Source organism: Lampetra fluviatilis, chromosome 5 (genome assembly GCF_964198595.1).
Source record: "Lampetra fluviatilis chromosome 5, kcLamFluv1.1, whole genome shotgun sequence".
Classification (NCBI taxonomy): Eukaryota; Metazoa; Chordata; class Hyperoartia; order Petromyzontiformes; family Petromyzontidae; genus Lampetra; species Lampetra fluviatilis.
Genome location: NC_136279.1, coordinates 5,729,051 through 5,747,860, shown reverse-complemented (window position 1 = coordinate 5,747,860; position 18,810 = coordinate 5,729,051). Strand labels below are relative to the sequence as shown.

Here is an 18,810-nt window from a genome sequence, read left to right as displayed (position 1 = left end):
TCGCGTAGATCGGTTCAAAGAAAATAACAAAATAACAAAAACTACGACGTTTCGATCGCGACACAAGCGTTCCTGATGACGAACGCTTGTGTTGCGATCGAAATTTAGTTTTTTGTTATTGTTTGTTATTTATTTTGAACCTATCCACGTGACTTTACCGAAAGACCCAAAGAACATGAATTCCTGCAGTCACGAAAGCTTTAAGTCAAAATTGAAATGTCAGAAGGTTAAAAAAAAACAGACAGGGGGGGGGGGAGTTGCGGAGGAATCGAGAGTCGAGCGGCGTTGACGACTGTGTGAAGTCGTGACCGTCGACGCAATCATGACAACCGTCTTCACTTTCCAATTCAAGTCCTCGAAGCGCACTCTTCGAAATCATCGTCAGCCATGGTCGTACCGCTGCTGGACCGAGGCCTCTCCCCAAGCCGCCACCGCCCCTTACGATCCCGCGACGCAACAAGTAAACGAAATGACTAAACTACTTTTATTTTTTACCAGGTAAGGCCCACTGAGCTATGCACAGCTCTTTTTCAGAAACGACTTGGTCACAAGTGATGGCTCAACCAAGTGGCTTACCGCGTGGAAATTTACAGCAGCCAAATACTCTGACCGCATGTTTCTAAACGTGGAGGGAAAAACCGGTGGAATCGGAGAAATGAATACCGCTCGACCACGGGGGGAGAGAGAGAGAGAGACATGCAAATTCCATCTATACAGCAGGCATCGTCAGGCTCGGGATCGTACTAACGACCTCCTGTATACCGGGCGATGTAGTCAGCCACCCAGCACCGGCCCACGAGCCGATCTCATCGCCCCAGTGCCTCGGTGGGCGTCCTCTCGCAAGCGTTCCATCCCTTAGCTGCCACTCCGCAATTATTCCTCACCCCATTGATCCTCGTCCCTTCTAAACGACGTGTCCTGCCCAAGCACCCCCCCCCCCCGCCCCCCGCTTAATTGTACAAACAGTGTGATTGATGCCGTTAACTTGGGGCTCTCTAACAGCCCTTGCCCTAACAGCCTGTTAAAGGCTCCTATACTGGAGATCTTTGTATCACGAACGTAGCAGAACGAAAGCGGAGCATGAATCGCAATCATAAAGAAACGCGAGCACTGACCGGGATGAACTCCGCGTTGATGTAGTCTGACCCTGGGACTCCAGCCACGGGCTTCAGCCTCACTCGCCCATAGTTCCCTGCGTGCACACAACGGTTTCGGGCACGTTGATGAACAAGCGCCGTTGTCGAAGTTCGACGCCAAGAAGTAGCCCTGTGAGATCCGCTTCCGTGAGCCGTTGTTGAACATGGGGGGCGGCACAAGTGGCGGGGGGTGCCACTGCTCTCTAAGATATTTAAAGGGAACCCTCGTCTCGTGATATCACACCGAAAGCACACTTGCAATAACATTGCAGAAAAAGACTAAAATAATCCATACAAGTTGGGGAAATGTCATGCTTACACATGGACTGGTTGACACTTTCTAACGTGAGTTTTGTCCTCGGAAGCATTTAAATAGCGGTACGGAAACCGGGCTGGCAGCTGTCAGGGTAACAGCGTGCTGGTGTCAATACAAATAGTTCTCTTTTCTCTGGCGTAGTCCCCAAATTTTGAGCAATCCTTCGATCATGTCAGGTTTAAACAGGGTCCCCAACAGCAACACAACATTATTATTATAGAGTATCCTTCCTATTGGAGTGCCATTACGAGCGTTATCGTAACAAACTGACGGAAGGAACGGAGTCAATGCGTAAATGCTTTCAACTCCAGTTGGGCAATTTCAAATACGGCTCTGCACCCACGCGGGAGGATGTTGTCATAGCGATTCTTGTGCTTGTTCTCTGGAAGGCATGCATCCGAGTGCAGAAAGTAGTGATCCATTGTATTCAAAACCTGCGATAGGGGGGCACATGGAAAGTAAAAACACATGAATCGATTGTTTTTTGATATTGCAGATGGAGCGGTGGCGCAGTGGTTAGGACACTGTACTCTGAACCCGGCAAGCCGAGTTGATTCCTGACCCTGGCTAAGATCAGCCCGTGAGAAATATCTGAACTTGTTCGTGGCCTGCCCTCTTCTCACCAACCCGCTCTGACTCGCTGCGTGGGCGATGATCCGAGTGGCAAGCACAAGCTGGCGAGCATCATCATCGGTTGCTCCCCTTGTGTTCTCCATAGCCAGGTGATGCGTAGCAGGAGTACGGACCAGAAGTGGCCCACGATCGACTTGCCGACGTCCACCTGAACGCCGCAACACGATGGTGCATCGCTGGTGCCCTCAAGTCGACCCCAACACCCTGGTTTCCCGTGTTGTCGCTCATCGCTCCACCATATGCATTCGCCGCAACGAAGCAACCTTCACCAATCCACAAGGATCTCATGTAACGTGCCTCGCATTCCGCGAAGCTCATGGGGTCACAACCTTAAACTGCGTTCGCATACTAACCATGAAAAGATGCGGATTACCCGACGCACACGTGGGACGTTAAAACTCTGCAGTGTGCAACTGCGGCGACCCAGAAAGGATCCATGGAGCACAAAAGCACCCAATGCCCGACTCAACATCATCACAACGATACACGTCGCTACTCTTGACGCAATTATCTGGCTCGGCCACGTCGATGTGAAATTAGATTCGTTGCTCTCTATCATCAGCTGTACGAAGAAGATGCTGATGATGCTGATGATGGGGTGCGTTACCTCGAACTGAAGCGAGAAGAGATACCCGGAGTCACGGGACATTATTGTGTAGTACCTCTCAAAATCCACCAATTTCACTGGGCTGCAATCCACACGGAGAATGGGCGCATTCAAAAAAAGAAAAATTAAAGAGGGATTAATGCGGAAAACGTCATCTTTGGGAGAGAGAAAAAATGCATTCCACAACAGGGGATACGAAATCCACGTCACTGCGTCAGGGCCACCGATGAATGCGATTGTTTTGTTATTTTGAGCATCCAAAAAACACGTTGGTGCGGAAAGACAGACGCAGGGAGAGACGGAGAGAGACAGTGAGAAAGACAAACGTGGAGAGACACAGACACACACACAGACAGAGACACTGAGTCACGTGTTAGCGTTACCAACAGCGCTGCTGCAAAATGCAATTAGATCTTGATTTGAAGCTTTCGTGACTGCAGGAATCCATATTCTTTGGTTCTTTCGGTAAAATCACGTAGGTGGAAAAAATAAGAATATATCACGACGTTTCGATCGCAACACAAGCGGTCGTCCTCAGGTGGAAAAAAATAACCCAGCAGTGGAACTGCTGAACCAGCGAGAGAGCTGTCGTGATCTATTAATATTTTTTCTACCTACGTGACTTTACCGAAAGAATCAAAGAGAATGCAATTAGAGTTTAACTTTTTTTGAGGAGGGGGGCAGTGCCCAGGCTAAAACATTTTTAGCGGGGTCGCCCATCCAGGCTTAAGGATATTTTCCATGGCAGCTGCATATTTTAACCGTAAGATTGATTAACGCCCAAAGTGAATTTTGTAGCATAAATAATCCAATCCCCCCTCCCACCCTCCCCAAAAAAACGAATCAAACACGGGATAGCACGAGCATTCAACCTCCTTCTCAACCAAACGTCCCCTTCAATCATCTCTCTTTCACCGTGCCCTTCAAAGCCTCAGGTAATCTTCGCGTCTCGCACAGCTAGCTACGCGTGGTCTCATTGCCACCAAAGGCGGCACCGCGTGGCCAGGGCACGAGGCCCATCCGTCAAACCCGTTTACCGCTCCCATTCAAGCGCAGCCTCTGTGCAACGAGGAGACCTCTTGGATCCGGAACCCGGCGAGCGAGTGCGAAGGTCTCGGAGTTGATCGCTGCGATCAGCGAGCCCATCCTAGACGGTGACGTAGTCACCACGTTGTCCGCTCGCGGGGGGTTGCGGAAATCGGTCACGTGGGACGCCCAATATTCGATTTTGTCTCGCACGGTTGCACCTGGGTTATACATCGCGCCTCCTCTTGCCTCGTAACATCATCACAGAAATGTTGTTGTTCTTTGATGCTGTTGTTGAAAACATTTGTCATGGTGGTTGCCGAGGGGGGGGGGAGGGGGGGTCCCAACTCGTTGCTTTGGCCACCCGAGGCGAGGTGGCCAAGGCACCCCACGTGCCCCCACGCTCGTTACGCGACTGATCCTCTCCCATGCCCTCTGCTCGTGGCAACCTTGTGCTCTCCTGATTTTGGACAAATCCTTTTCATGGAAATAAAAGTCACACGTATGTCAGCCCCACCGATGTTGCCCCCGCATTTTCATGCATTCACCTGGTTATTGGATATATCTTCAGATGCACGCTCCTGTAATGACAAACAAGGCCATTTAATTTCAGGCCACAGTGGTGTGCGCCACAAGGAGGGAAAACGTGGACGCTTTTGTTTTTAGTTTCGTATGTTGTCCTTCCCCCCGCGCTCCTCCGAAGAGCACGGTTGGCTATGTACGGTACAAAAGAAATTCAACAAACATAGTACATTAATGGGTGCTCGCTAACGTCTCCGCCTCTCCCCCCACCGCAGTCGATGAGGCTAGGGAGGGGGAATTCTTGTCTTTGTAGGGGTTACGAATAGGTGTGCGAGTGACGGTGTTATTATTTTAGAGTTGGGTGCAACATTTGGTGAGGAGTGAATGGCCCCGTGGCCGCAATCTCACCGCCCACGTTTGGGCATCATCCACTTGTTCCCCCTGGGGCGCACGCCGCGGTATCCCAAGTCACGGACCCTGCGGAGAACAGCGGAGGTTCATGTCCATTTTATCATCAGCCGCACACCGACTGCCCGTTCACTCGTGGGCCAGAATCACTTCGACGTCTCCTTTAAGGGGAGGGACTGATGCCGCATGTCCATGAGCCTGCAGCACTTAAGCACGTGCTCGAGTTCGCAAATTTTCCATATTTTTCGTCAACTCGAGTTGGTCGGCATTGCGGGCGAGAGCCTGAATTCTCTGGGCCGATTTCTGCTTCCCAGGCTGGCCTGAACTCGGACTAAGGGGAAATACAATAATGGTGTAGAGTACAAGCGAATAATTAAGATACGATGTGGCAAAAACGGTAGGAATGTTGTCATTGACAGCATCGAATAACAAAGAGTATTTCAAGCGTGTGTTTATATTCATTACATTGTGAACTTCCATTATGCACAATGTCACGTTTCTACCTAAACCTGGGGGGTCATGGCTAAGCTTCGAGCTTTGCAAACACCGAGTGCGGATGCCTGTACGTGCGCGACACCTGTAGATCCTCCGCAGCAAATACACGGCTGCCGCAGCAAAAACGATGACCGCCGTCGTCAGGGCGAACAGAAGCGAGACCACGGTGTGTTCCATGTGGCGTCGTGGACCTCGGTGAAGAGAGACGGATCGAAGGAACTCGGTGGAGGGACCGTGGAGCTGGAAAACAAGGTGCGCGCGGAAGGCGGACGAAAGAAAACATTAAGAGGATGAAGGCGCAGCCCTTGAAATTGCCTACTCACGCCATCGCTGCTGGGTGAGCCTTCACGAGAGGGAGCTCGAGAGAGACCATGTAGAGCCACATTTGGCCTCCTCTTTCATATGCTGACCAGAGATGTTAGAAGAAGTGGGAATACCCACACTTTACACCACCGCAATAGGCTATTGTATACCAATGCAGGACCGCACACCCCCCCACCTCCCACTTTCCCAACAAACAAACACATTTGAACAAAAACATTGCGTCAGGGTTAGACCGGGGTCAGTGTTGAATATGTTCTAGGCGAAAAGTGACAATTTTAGATGCAGAAAGGTGTTGCGGAATGAGTAAATAAAACCAATCAACACATGTATTGCATACAAAATTAACCGGATGATTTGATAATTACCGGTCGATAAAGGAGTGAGTAACGCTCATGTCGCAGCATTGAGTCAGCACCGCTGAGACCCCCAATGCAAGTACTCTACGTGCCTCCAAGAATATGATACCGATGATATGATGCCCTTGAGGCTTATGCAGTGAGCGGGCCAGCCCTTCAGCAACCGGGACTGTTGCAAATGTTTGGTAGCCTCATGTTAAGCCATCGACCAAATTTGGTGGGACGACAAACAAATAAACCACACGTGACGTTGTTAATTCGTAAAAAAAATTTGGGCCCATCGATAAACCTGTACATTCAGTAATGATGGCCATGATCATCCTCATCAACGGTAGAAGTGGCCATCATCATTCCTAAAAAATATATTTTGCACACATGAAACATTGGCCTAGTTAAATGCGTTATACTTCAGCGTGAAGCTTCCGGCAGAATATGGAAGTTCTGCTCTGTGGTCATCCTATTTTCACTCTCACCATGATTGATTTTAGTTTATTAAGCACTAAAATGTGTAGATGGTTTCTTAGTTCTGAAAAATAAATATTTTACAGGACTGGGGAAGCAATACAGACAGTGGTAACACAATAAACTGCAGAACTACGATTAATTTGGTTTGATGTAATATATTCCATAAGAATAACGAATTCAATCCAAAAATGTAATGCAGGGATCCAGTTCATTTTACCGAGCTCTATAAAGAACGTTCATGCACCACATTTATAATACATGAGCATTTTGCTGGCACATGGAAAAGTTAGTGTCAAACGAAACACATACATGGACAGCCCTTTTTGTCAATCCACTGCAGGATGAGGGTCTCTCCACGCCGGGTGGTTCACGGTGGTTATGTGACCACACATCGTCATGCTCGTCAGTGCTGGTTGGTGAACGAGGGGAGCACAACCTTGGAAAATTGCTGCTCTGCCCTCTGCTGCCCGTAACGTAAAACAGTACAGAATAGCCAACATTCTTACACCTTAAACAAATTCTAATTTAATTGTTGGCAATCCTTCACATACACCCTGCCTCAAACTGCCAACTGTAGTTTAAACCCAAGCAACATCAGGAGGGGATTTGACATTTAAGTTCCTAAAAATATATTTAAACCACCCGATGACCTATACTCAGCGACCGTACGGCTCATGTTCCACTCGCAAACTATCATCGGAAAGTCTCAGCGTTGTGCACGATCATTATAGGGGTTTTGGCTAACTTGCTGCCGTGAATCGTAATTCAAAATGTCACCGAGCAGTCAGAGGCATAGATGGTAGAGATATCCCACAGTGAGGCTCAAATACATTTCTGAATACAGGCGTGCGGCGTTTTGAAGAGCGATACTTTCTACGAGAATTCGCCATCACGAGCAAATTGAATTTAGACCAATTTGTTCCCAGAACGAGCAAAATGTTCGCTTAGCTTCATCATCTGTATTGACAGATGAAGCTTCGTCATCTGTATTGACAACCGCTCCACATCGCTCGCATTGCCGTCTGAGCTCCGCCTCCTGTGAGATCAGCGGCGGCACGAGATTGTCACAGGAGCGCGAACCCGACTGTGTCAACTGCGCACGCGAGGGGTGGTCTCGGTTGCGCGCTCCTCATGAGAAGTCAGAATCCGACACTTATTTTAGTCCGCGCGTGGCCCGCCCCCATCATTTTATTATTTACCACTTCCATCCGCGCCTCTTTCCCGCACTGCGCACTTGTCTCAGTCACAGTTTTGGTAAGCCCACAAGCTAAGCCCGAACCAAAATGAGTAAAAAACAAACGTCACAGGAGAGCTTCTTTGAAAAGGGGGAAAGACCCAATGATGACCCCCCCCCCTCTCCAGTCCGTGAAAAAATGATCTTCTACGAAACCTATCCCTGGTGCCAAAAAGTTTGGGGACCGCAATCTATGTGACAAGCAACTTCGTTGAGCTGTCGTTTGTGATGATAGCCAGGTCGCGTCTGGAAAAGCGCCAGGTAGCTTTGACCTTACCTGGTAAGGTCAAACAAGAATAAGAAGAATAGCAGGAGGAGAACGGTGCCACTCTCCCACGGGCACCGCCAGTGGGGTCGACATGTCCTCTCCTGCGTGGTTGGGCTTTGGTCTAAGGGGCCGTCCATAAATGACGTCACGCGATTTTGGACAATTTTTGACCCCCCCCCCTCGTCACACGGCGTCATAAAAAGTCAGACCCCTCCCCTCAAATATGACGTCACAGAGCTCTGCCCCCCCCCCCCCCAAAATATAAAACATGCTTCAAATCGCTTTAAACTGTTGTCATTGTAGTGCGTATTTAATATGGCGCTGCACTCTGATTTTGCAGCAGAAAACATTTATTTAAAAGTCCCTTTAATTAAGTAAAACGTGTTGTCTATATTTAAAGTTGCGCATTTTGATGTGACGTCACATTTCTCAAACCCCCCCCCCCTCGTCACACATCGTCACAAATGTCTGACCCCCCCCCCCCCACCCCTAGGTGCGTGACGTCATTTATGGACGGCCCCTAAAAATGTAATTGCACAGATTCACCGATCGCATGAGTCGCCTGGCACGTGCTCTGCTAGTTGGTGACCTTGTGCGCGCACTCTCTGTCTCTCTCGGAATCGCCTCCAGTGCTGTAGCTGCTGACGGCAATACAAGTGGTTTAAAAGTCAAAAGTCTGTCTCTCTCTCTCTCGAGCCGAGTCCCGGCTTCTAGGGATGTTGCTGTACCATTACGTGCGACGTTTGAACGTGCAAGCTGGTGAACATGCTGAGCCTCCAGCTACCCGCCGCCGCCGCCTATCGCAACGGGCACAACGAAACCCGCAGTGGTCCTTATGTATGTGCGCATGTATGTGCTGTATGTTCAACTTATTTCTCACCGTACGCAGCCAACCGTGATAATCGGAGGTGCGCTGACCCTGGGGTTACACCAGACAATACATAACCAAACTGTGACATTTCTCAACCGGTCGGAAAACGATATTTTATCATTTTGAAGCAAATCAGACGCTGCCTTGGTCCAGTTATTTTTTGCGCCAAATTGCGCGATATTAAACCGATATCACTTCACGTCGAGGTGACGTTATCAACTGTGACAATGCAGAGGTGCAGTCCCCTGGCCCCGTTCGACGCGAAATTCGCGGTGCCCGTACGAGAGAAGGCCGTCATGTGACCAACATTTAACTGAAGAGAGAAGAGAGACAAAGTTCCCCTCGACCATGAACGTCTTCTTGGTTCTTTCGGTAAAGTCACGTAGAAGGGAAATAATAAAATTAAAATAAAACATAATAAAATACAATTCTCACGACGTTTCGGCCACAACGCAAGCAAGCAGCCGTCCTCAGGTGAAGAACAGGGCTGTCTTTCCGATTATTATTTTATTATTTCCCTTCTACGTGACTTTACCGAAAGAACCAATAAGATGAATCCCTGCAGTCACGAAAGCTTTAAATCGAAATTTAACCATGAACGTCTTTGTGCAGGGCAGGCGGCATTTCCAGACTCGCGCGATTTCACTCGTCGCAAGCCTCACCACGCTGCACCGCTTCCTCAAACGTCGCGATATTTATACTCTCGCTTGCCGGATGTCGAACCGCTCCACACTCACAGATGCAGCCCGAAGATGTTCGTGGGGCACAATGCGCGGTGCTGTTGCATCTTAAAGCAAAAATATGGATTTCCTAAAACATTTGTTTTTCTAGGTATATAAAAAAAAACAATATTCAGTGGAAACTTCGACCCCAGGACCTTTTTAGGGTAAAAAAAAACCCCGCAAACAATGTTCACAACCGAACTGGCAAACACATTCCCGCGGAGGGAGCTGGTAGGAACGTTGGGTTGCTCGGTCAATGGCCAGGGTCAACGGCGGCGTGGTGTATTCCGTAAATATGCCTGACTGTGAGGGCGGGCACAAGCCGGCGTGGGTAGGTTAAACGTTGAGTTTTATAAGGGCACCACGGGGTGACCAGCCCCTCCCCACCCTGCCCCACCCCTCCCACCCCCCACCCAGCCCCACCCTCCCCACCCAGCCCCTCCCCACCCTCCCCACCCAGCCCCTCCCCACCCAGCCCCACCCTTCCAACCTAGCCCCTCCCCACCCTCCCCTCCCCACCCCGCCCCTCCCTCCCCACCCAGCCCCTCCCTGCACGACGGACACAATAATCCCTTGTGGGCTGGTGTAACCAGGAGGTGTCTTACCAATATAAGCTACCCATACTTGAGTTTCGTCAAAGTAGCCAATCGAGATAGGTGCTGCTGGCATGAACGCAGGATCATCACGTGTAACATTTGTGGGGATTCTGGGCACCAATCGTAGGCCTTACAAAGCGCCCAAATTCGTGTGCAGACTGCACGAGCAGAGGCCGGACACTGGGGGGGGGGGGGGGGCTACAAAGGAGGGGAGGAAAATTGTAGAGAGACGGTAATATGCAAAATAAAAAAAAAGATGATAGAAAGACTCACATAATCTGTGCATAAAATCGTTGGAACGTTAAAAAAATGTGTCAATATGATTGCACATGCGCACAAAAATATCGGGTTGCCTCACCAAAATGGTAACAAGACTGATTTCAAGAAGTTAGTTCACCGCGTATTAAAGCATGCTCTCTGGCCAGTTAGCAATAACTCCACAAACATAACTTTTGTTGTTGTTGTTATCCTTGCTCCTTTGTGAAGGGCTACAACGTATAAACCCGAGAACCACTCTACACAGAAATCGCACGTCCGATTAGCACGGTTGGTTATGTACGGTGCGAAGGAAACTCAACAAACAAACGTACGTGCAACCAATGCGCACTTTCTGGTGTTAAGTAAAGGGGCAGCCCTGCAACTGCTTGCTCACACCACTGCTGATGGAAGGGACCTGCCACTCGAGGCAGCTGTATACAGAGAGCCCCTGTGCAGGGTCTTTGGCCTACTCTTCCATGCTAGCCAGACGTCTTGGAAGAGGGGGAGGCAACCCACATTTTAACCCCGACCACATCCAACCCGCCGCTCGACTAAAATGTGCGGCCCCAGTTCACACTGCTCGGAATTCAACAATCTTGCTACATTGTTTCAAGTGCCGTATGGAACGGAGATTAAACCTATGACCTCTGGTTGGCAAATCCAGTGTGTGCTGCCCATTGTACCATGGCAACGTGTCGGTGTTCGTTAAGCGGATGCTCATTCTGCTGAAGTGACCGCAGTTGTGGTTCGACTGCACAATGTTCCAAGAATCGTTCCACGGACAAATATAATTATTCTTCACTAACTAAATTACTTTCGAAAGACACGAAGGATGTGCATTAATATCCCATGGCTAACCATTTGCTTACATAAGGGATATTAAGACCTTCTAAATCCGGAGTATTCCATCGCGAAAGTGCAAAGCAAAGGCAAGCGATTTAAAGCTTTAGTGACTGCAGGGATTCATATTCTTGGTTCTTTCGGTAAAGTCACGTAGAAGGAAAATAATAAAATAATAAAAATAAAACAATAAAATTCTCACGACGTTTCGATTGCAACACCGCCACTTTTTTCCAATTTTTTTGCTGTGGTTTTCACACCTGATGATGATTGCTTGTGCTGCAATCGAAACATCGTGAGAGTTTTATTGTTTTATTTTTATAATTTTATTATTTCCCCTCTACGTGACTTTACCGAAAGAACCAAGAATACTAAGGCAAGCGATTGAAACATCTACAGAGCAAAAATAAAACGTCCCGTTGCAGATTGCATCCTTTGCACTTAAAACCACGAAAAAAACCCCACCCAGCATTTGATGGGGAAATACATTTCACACAACGCGAATATTTATTGTTCTGCAAATCCATGGCGGCACTGGAGCCAACACGTGTTTGAAATCAACTTTGTCTATTTCATACATGCCGACAACCCAAGTCTGACACATTGCAACCATGGCTAAATCTGATTTCTGTGCTCTTCGTGTCAATGGCAGGTTTGCCATGGACATTGCTCTATAAATATTGCGCTGCATATTTCACTGTCATGTGCACGTCCGTACAGCCCCGTTTTAAATTCACTGCTGGATGAGAAACCTCCCCATGGGGTTTGTTTGACCATACTTATCTGAGCTGACCCGTGTGAATTGCAGAAACTTGGGGAGCATAGACGTGTGAGTTTACAGCACAGTACAACAATGTTTTTTTTCTCTGCTGCCCACCACATTGCCCCACAGCAGCCTATAACAACCTACTGTGCATTGTGGTCGCACGCCCAAGCACTATCTAGCCTCAACCTGGCTTAGTCTCCACAATCTCATGAGATCAGGCACATTTTGGGTGCTTTGGTCCTATCAGTGACAGCGATAATATCAACAATGAACATCCTGTACATTGCCATTAATCTCCTCCTTATTTGGCCGAGCCTCCATTGGAGGTCCAACATTAGTTTTGGCCATGGCATTGTGAGTCAACGCCTCGTGTTTTAGCGATGGCCTTGTGAATGCCAGATTTTAATTCTACACTTTGACTTCACGAGTCTCGGCGCTGACTTGAGCCTTGCAATTGTGATTCCCGATCTCGATTTGAATGGAGGATTGAACCGAATATCCCATTGTGCGATTAGGTAAGATACCAAGTAGGATTGCACCGAATATCGCATTGTGATATTAGGTAAGACACCAGGTACTCTACCTAAACAGGCACCCAGGAGGAGCCAGAGCTGATCGAGATAGACGAGACGAATAAATCCAGAAGATAGCGAATGGAGATAGAGTAAGACAAGATGCTCCAGGAGGGTGGGTGATGCAGCAACATTGGAAGAGATAAACATGAGATGTATAATCGAACTAAACTGAACAATGATTGTTTTTAACCAGGTAAGGCTCACTGAGCTATGTAGCTATTTTTCAGAAGCGACCTGACCACAAATGATAGCTCAACGAAGTGGCTCATCGCGTTAATATTTACAGCAGACAAACACTCTGAACGCGTGTTTCTACATGCGGACGGCCAACTTCAGAGGACCAAGAGAAAATCCACACGCCCCCCCCCCCCCAACTCTACACCTTTACGAATTTATTTTCAGTAGTTTACAATTGAGAGAATAAATTAATTATGTATATGCACCCGCGATTCCAAATGTGAGGGACGAAGAAGAGAACACAAGTCACATAATCACAGCTACCCCTCTGTCGCCTGATGAAGCTGGTTGTAATTGCAGGCGAAACGTCGTACTCAGATAGTAAATGTTGTGGCTTGGCTCTCCAACAAACCGGTGTGCTGTACTAGTGACGAATTGGCCACGTTCTGTTTACGTGACAACCCTTACTAGTTGACTGTGTCGGGTGGTGGCGGGTTTAATGACACACTTATATATTCACGCAATCTAACCCAAAAAATACCTGCATTATTGCAGAATGAGAATATTTGTACTGGAGGAATCCGACGAGCTATAAAGCTCTTCTTCACGGATGTCCAGTCATTAATTTTGCACCACCAACAAGCGCCGCTGTATTACGGGACTGTGACATTCGCTTAGATACAAATCAAAGGCCAAAAACAGAAGTGCAGCGTTAGGTTCCTAACGTTGACAGCTACGGTAGCATTTGTTGAACGTATCTGCACGAGAGAGCTGAAACTCACGTCGTGTCGCCGAGCGAACACGTGTTTGCTGCTCCAGCAGCTGCCCGTTCGAGGGATACGCAACCTGGACGTAGCCTCACCCGGTGTCAACCTTAGACTCACCTGGTGTAATTAAACAGTGAACGGCGAGGTCCGCTGAACGAGTCGTCAGCACCGTCTCTGCCCCACGCCTCGCCACTGCTCGTCGGTAGCTCTCCCTCGCCACGAGGCACAACTTTAAACCGTGACCAAACGACCTCAAGAGTGAAGTGAAAGTAAGGACTGGCCAAGCGCTGGCATAGAGAGCCTTTATTATTTATTACCGTGAACGAAAAAACAACAAACACTTGTTCCACTCTGCATTGATGCTCTTACAAAATCCAGTCACGGCCACCATATTAACACAAGTCCATGAATAAACCGCTCGCAGAGGGCACGCACGCACGCACGCGCGTGTGTGTGCGTGCGTGAGAAGCAGCAACTTCCTGATATTTGACTGCGTTATCTGGGCACTGCCAGACCTCCGCAATCTCCGCCGCGAGCGCGAACCCAGCCGCACTCCCGCTCCAACCCCCCTCGGTCATTCTCAGGGCTAGAGCCGCTCTGCACGTATTGTACGTGTGTTGAACTTCGTTCGCACCGTACGTCGCCAGCTGTGCTAATCGAAGGTGCCGGGGGAAAGGACAACAAAATAATCACAAATTTCGATTTAAAGCTTTCGTGACTGCAGGGATTCATCTTCTTGGTTCTTTCGGTAAAGTCACGTAGAAGGAAAATAATAAAATAATAAAAATAAAACATAATAAAATAATTCTCACGACGTTTCGGTCACAACGCAAGCAGCCGTCCTCAGGTGAAGAACAGGTCTGTCGGAAAGACAGCGTCTGTCACAGTTCTAAAGAGATGAGTTTTCAATCTATCTTTAAAAGTACATGGCTCCAGTGGCTTCCTAATATTGGAAGGGGAGAGCGTTCCAGACGGCCCCCAGAAGCGCATCTGAAAGTGCGCGATGCGGAACCCGTCTTTGTTCGATGGCCAGCAGCCAAAAGTCGCTGCTGCTGCTGCTGCTTCGAGGATGAGCGGAGTTCTCGTGATGACGGTGTACGCTCCTTGGCGAGATCAGCGAGGTGTCGTGGTTCATTTGTGGCGAGCACTTCGTGTGTGCAATGAGTGCGCCCCCCGGAACAACACTCACCTACTGCACCTGGGGGGGGGGGGCGGTGAGCGCAAAGGAACGCGAGGAACTGGCATGGCTGGGGAGAGAATGATATTCCAGGACAATGGGCATGAGAGGGCATCGGAAAGCAGGAATGTCAGCAGTGGGTGGTGCTGACCCTCCAAAGGGAGGTTCCTCGGTTGAAACTGATGTTGGGTCCCACCTTGCAAATGACGAAATCCACAGCGAAATGTCACGACAGAGAGGCTGGTGAGTGTACCTGTGTGCATTTGGGAGTGTGTAGGTATGGTCGGTCCGTGAGTAGCAATTGCACCTGCGCGTGTGTGTGTGTGTGTAGCCCACCGCGTGTGCGTAGCCAACCGTGCTAATCGTACCTCTGATCATCACGGTTGGTTACGTACGGTGCGAAAGAAGTTCAACATACATACATATTGGGCGTGTGCATGTATGTGTCAGAGCAAATGAGTGTGGGTGTGATGTACGGGCAGTCCTCGACTTACGAGCCGGTTCCGTTCCTGAGACACGCATGTGTGCAGGACTGTTGAGTTTGGGCAAACGCGAATGTTTACGATTGACGGAAGAGATATTGACAAGGCATATAGATGTAGTGAGATGGGAGAAATGTAAACAAAGATATAGATTCAGTGAGATGAGCAGAAGAGAGAGAGAGATACAGACAAGACAGACATGAAAGTCAATAATTGACGTGTTTATGTTAATGAGATAATTGTATTTTTTATTTGTAGTTGAGCTGATATTTGAAACGCACCTACTGTTTCATGAATCCAGTTGCCCATTCAGCTAAATTGGGGCCCAACGCTTTGGCTTGGTTTGCTTTAATGCCCCGTGCTGCCACTGTGGAAAGCCGTGGCAGGTCAGGGCAGAACCAGGAGCGCATTTAAAATAGGGAATGGTTGCACAGGGGCATCACGGAGCAGATTGGAGAGGGGGTCACAGGATGCAGTGAGATGACAGAAATGTCGACGAAAATAGAGATAATCTAGGATTGAAGCTTTCGTGATTGCAGAAATTATACTCATTGGTTTTTTCGGCAAAGTCACGTAATGTAGAAATAAAATAAAAATATAAATATCGCTTGTGTTGCGTTCGAAACGTCGTGATTTATTTAAATTTAATTTAATTTATTTAAATGTTATTTTATTTCTACATGCGTGACTTTACTGAAAAAAAAACAATTAAAGTAGAGATGTCGTGAGGGGAGGGAGATCGAGACAAGACTCGGGGTTTAGGTGTTTGCTGATGATGGAGATTGACCGGTTGGTGCCACTTGCAGCTGCTAGCGAGTGCCAATTCGAAAATCTCACGATAAACGACACGAAACAAAAACATTTTATTTACCAGGTAAGGCCGAGCTCTTACACAGTAGCTCTTGTTTCAGAAGCGACCTGGCCATCAGAAATGATAGCTCGACGAAGTGACTCATCGCGTGGGAATGTAAAGCAGACAAATTACTCGAAACGCAACGTTTCTAAATGTGGAGGTAGAAAAAAACCGGAGAACCCGGAGAAAAATCCACGGGGAAAAACACATGCAAAGTCCAAGTATACGAGAATCGGAGATACGGGGGAAGGTCAACACACAAACAAAAAGGGGAAGTTTTTATTTATTTCAGATTTTTTTTTTCTATCATATGAACAGAACCGCAGAAGCCACACACAATCTTCCAAGATAAAAGCTTTCTCGTAAACCAAACACGTTATAGATGTTATGCAATGCTCTCCAAAACCATAATAAAGGTTTTTGAGTTAGATCGCATACGTGTAAATGTGTCATAACCCTCCACCACCCGACAAAGCCAATGAGTAAGGTTTGTCAAGTAAACCAAACGTGCCAATTATTTACTACTTCAGTCGACCGGTGTGTTGGAGAGTAAATCCACAACATTTACAATTTGAGTGCTGTGACGTTTCGCTGGTAACTACATCAACCAGAATCATTGGGCGATTTGGCGATTTGGCAGAATCGCCCAATGATTCTAGATTTGAAGCTTTCGTGACTGCAATGAATCATATTCTTAGGTTTTTTCGGTAAAGTCACGTAGGTAAAACATCAAAATTAATGAAAATAAAATAAAATAAAAACAAAAATCACGACGTTTCGGAGGCAACACAAGTCTCCGTCATCAGGTGGGACCGTCACAGCCGAATTAGCTGCATCACTTGATAATTCGGCTGTGACGGTCCCACCTGATGACGGAGACTTGTGTTGCCTCCGAAACGTCGTGATTTTTGTTTTTATTGTATTTTATTTTCATTAATTTTGATGTTTTACCTACGTGACTTTACCGAAAAAACCTAAGAATATCGCCCAATGATACTTACGTGATCTAACCCAAACGCCGTTGTTGCGATGAATAATATTGGTCGCGAAAGCCGACGTGTTAAACTCACTCCCAATCCAAATTCAAATTAATAGCATCCAGACATTGTTACACATGACTAAAACTTCATTAACAAATACCTTTATGCTGCATAAGCAAATGCATTTGGTTTGTATGTCTGTCTGTCAGTCTGTCTATCTGTAAGCTTGATGGCCTGGCTCAGCAGTAAGTACTTTTCACTGTACACGGTCAAGTGAGAGATCAATCTGATAGGCAAAACCTGGTGACCTTTGACATTGAATCAGACCTCTGTACGACTTCTAGCCTGGGTCAAAGGCGCGGCGACCGCATGATAATCGCAACGTTTGACGCACAAGCAATGTTTCATTTCGCGCAGCGAGTGAAGCCGCGTGCACAGCGTACACAATGCTTGATTTCTCAAACAGAAGAGAAGGCAATATGTGGAAGGACAGGCGTGGCAGATAGGATGCCAGATAGAGGGTGAGTCATGCACAGAAATAAAAACGTGGTTAAGCTGGAGGGAGTGGGGAGGGCCAGTGGAATATGAGATATGCAGAGAGAGAGAGATAGGTTTTCTTGAGGTTGAAAGAACGGCTTGAAGGCGGCAGAGGCAATGGCGAGAAGGGTGCGATATCGAGAAGTTTTGAGAAAGACAAAATAAGTTATCTTATTCCTCCCCATATCTTCACACGGAGTCAAAGTCAACAGTGATTTCCTGCTCAAGCGATGGACGTCGTGGTGCTTCATCTCCTGTCAATAGCCCTGAGCCAGTGATGGAAATTCTATATGCCTCGATCGCGGGCGAGTCGATGGGTAGAACGACCGCTGTTGATTTCCCCACAATAGTGGTACTCACTCGTTTTATTGACCCGTGGATGGCTGATTGAATGAACCTTGCCCCCCCCCCCCTAACCGGGGTTTGAACTTGCAACTTTCAGACTCAGAACCGCTCGCTCTACCGCTGGAGACGCCTGGCCGGATGGAGAGGGCTAACAAAAATGCAAATGCGGAGGTGAACAAGAAGTCAGGCTATAAAATGCGAATTGTAGGACGGAAGAAAACAGCGCCAAGACAAATAGAATGGGGATTCAAGGGAGAATTGCAGGAGCGAGGTGAGGAGAGAGAACCACGTGCGTGAGAAGGGAGAGAGAAGGAGGGGGGTACAAGGAGAGAAATATGGAAGTGGAAAATGAGATGGCAGACAAGCGTACACAAAGAAGACGGAGAGGAACAAGAACACAAATATAGATAAGAGAGACAGACGAGGAATGTGAAATGATTGCGGAGCTGACGGGTGTGATTCATGAACGTGGCAGATCCGCGATCAGCGGGACAAGTTCTGTCGCCGGACTAAAGATATCCTACGGCCGCTATGCCGGCACATGAGCAACGTCCAGCTATAAACCCGGGCCCGGTGTGTGTGTGTGTATATCTTTGTTTACATTTCTCCCATCTCACTACATCGATATGTCTCGTCAATATCTCTTTTGTCAAATCGTCAACATTCGCGTTTGCCCAAACTCAACAGTCCTGCACACATGCGCGTCTCAGGAACGGATCCCGCTCGTAAGACGAGGACTGCCCGTACATCACACCCACACTCATTTGCTCTGACACATACATGCACACGCCCAACATGTATATGTATTTTTTTTTATTTAAAGCTTTCGTGACTGCAGGGATTCATATTCTTGGTTCTTTTGGAAAAGTCACGTAGAAAGGAAATAATAAAATAATAAAAATCAATAAAAATTCTCACTTTTTTATTGTTTTATATTTGTATTATTTTATTATTTCCCTTCTACGTGATCTCACCGAAAGAACCAAGAATATGTATATGTATGTTGAACTTCTTTTGTACCGTACGTAGCCAACCGTGCTAATCGGAGGTGCGTGGTGGAAAGGACAACGAACT

At 47.7% G+C, this 18,810-nt stretch overlaps 1 long non-coding RNA gene across 1 annotated transcript; it reads right to left on the bottom strand.

The window, feature by feature from the left end:
* Window positions 1-2,750: 2,750 nt before the first annotated feature.
* On the bottom strand, window positions 2,751-5,261 carry LOC144932196 (uncharacterized). The gene is made up of 4 exons (XR_013636861.1): window positions 5,226-5,261; window positions 4,649-4,717; window positions 4,267-4,299; window positions 2,751-2,774 (listed from the first exon to the last, which is right to left on the bottom strand). It is a non-coding gene; the product is annotated as an uncharacterized LOC144932196 (long non-coding RNA).
* Between the last annotated feature and the right edge of the window lie 13,549 nt (window positions 5,262-18,810).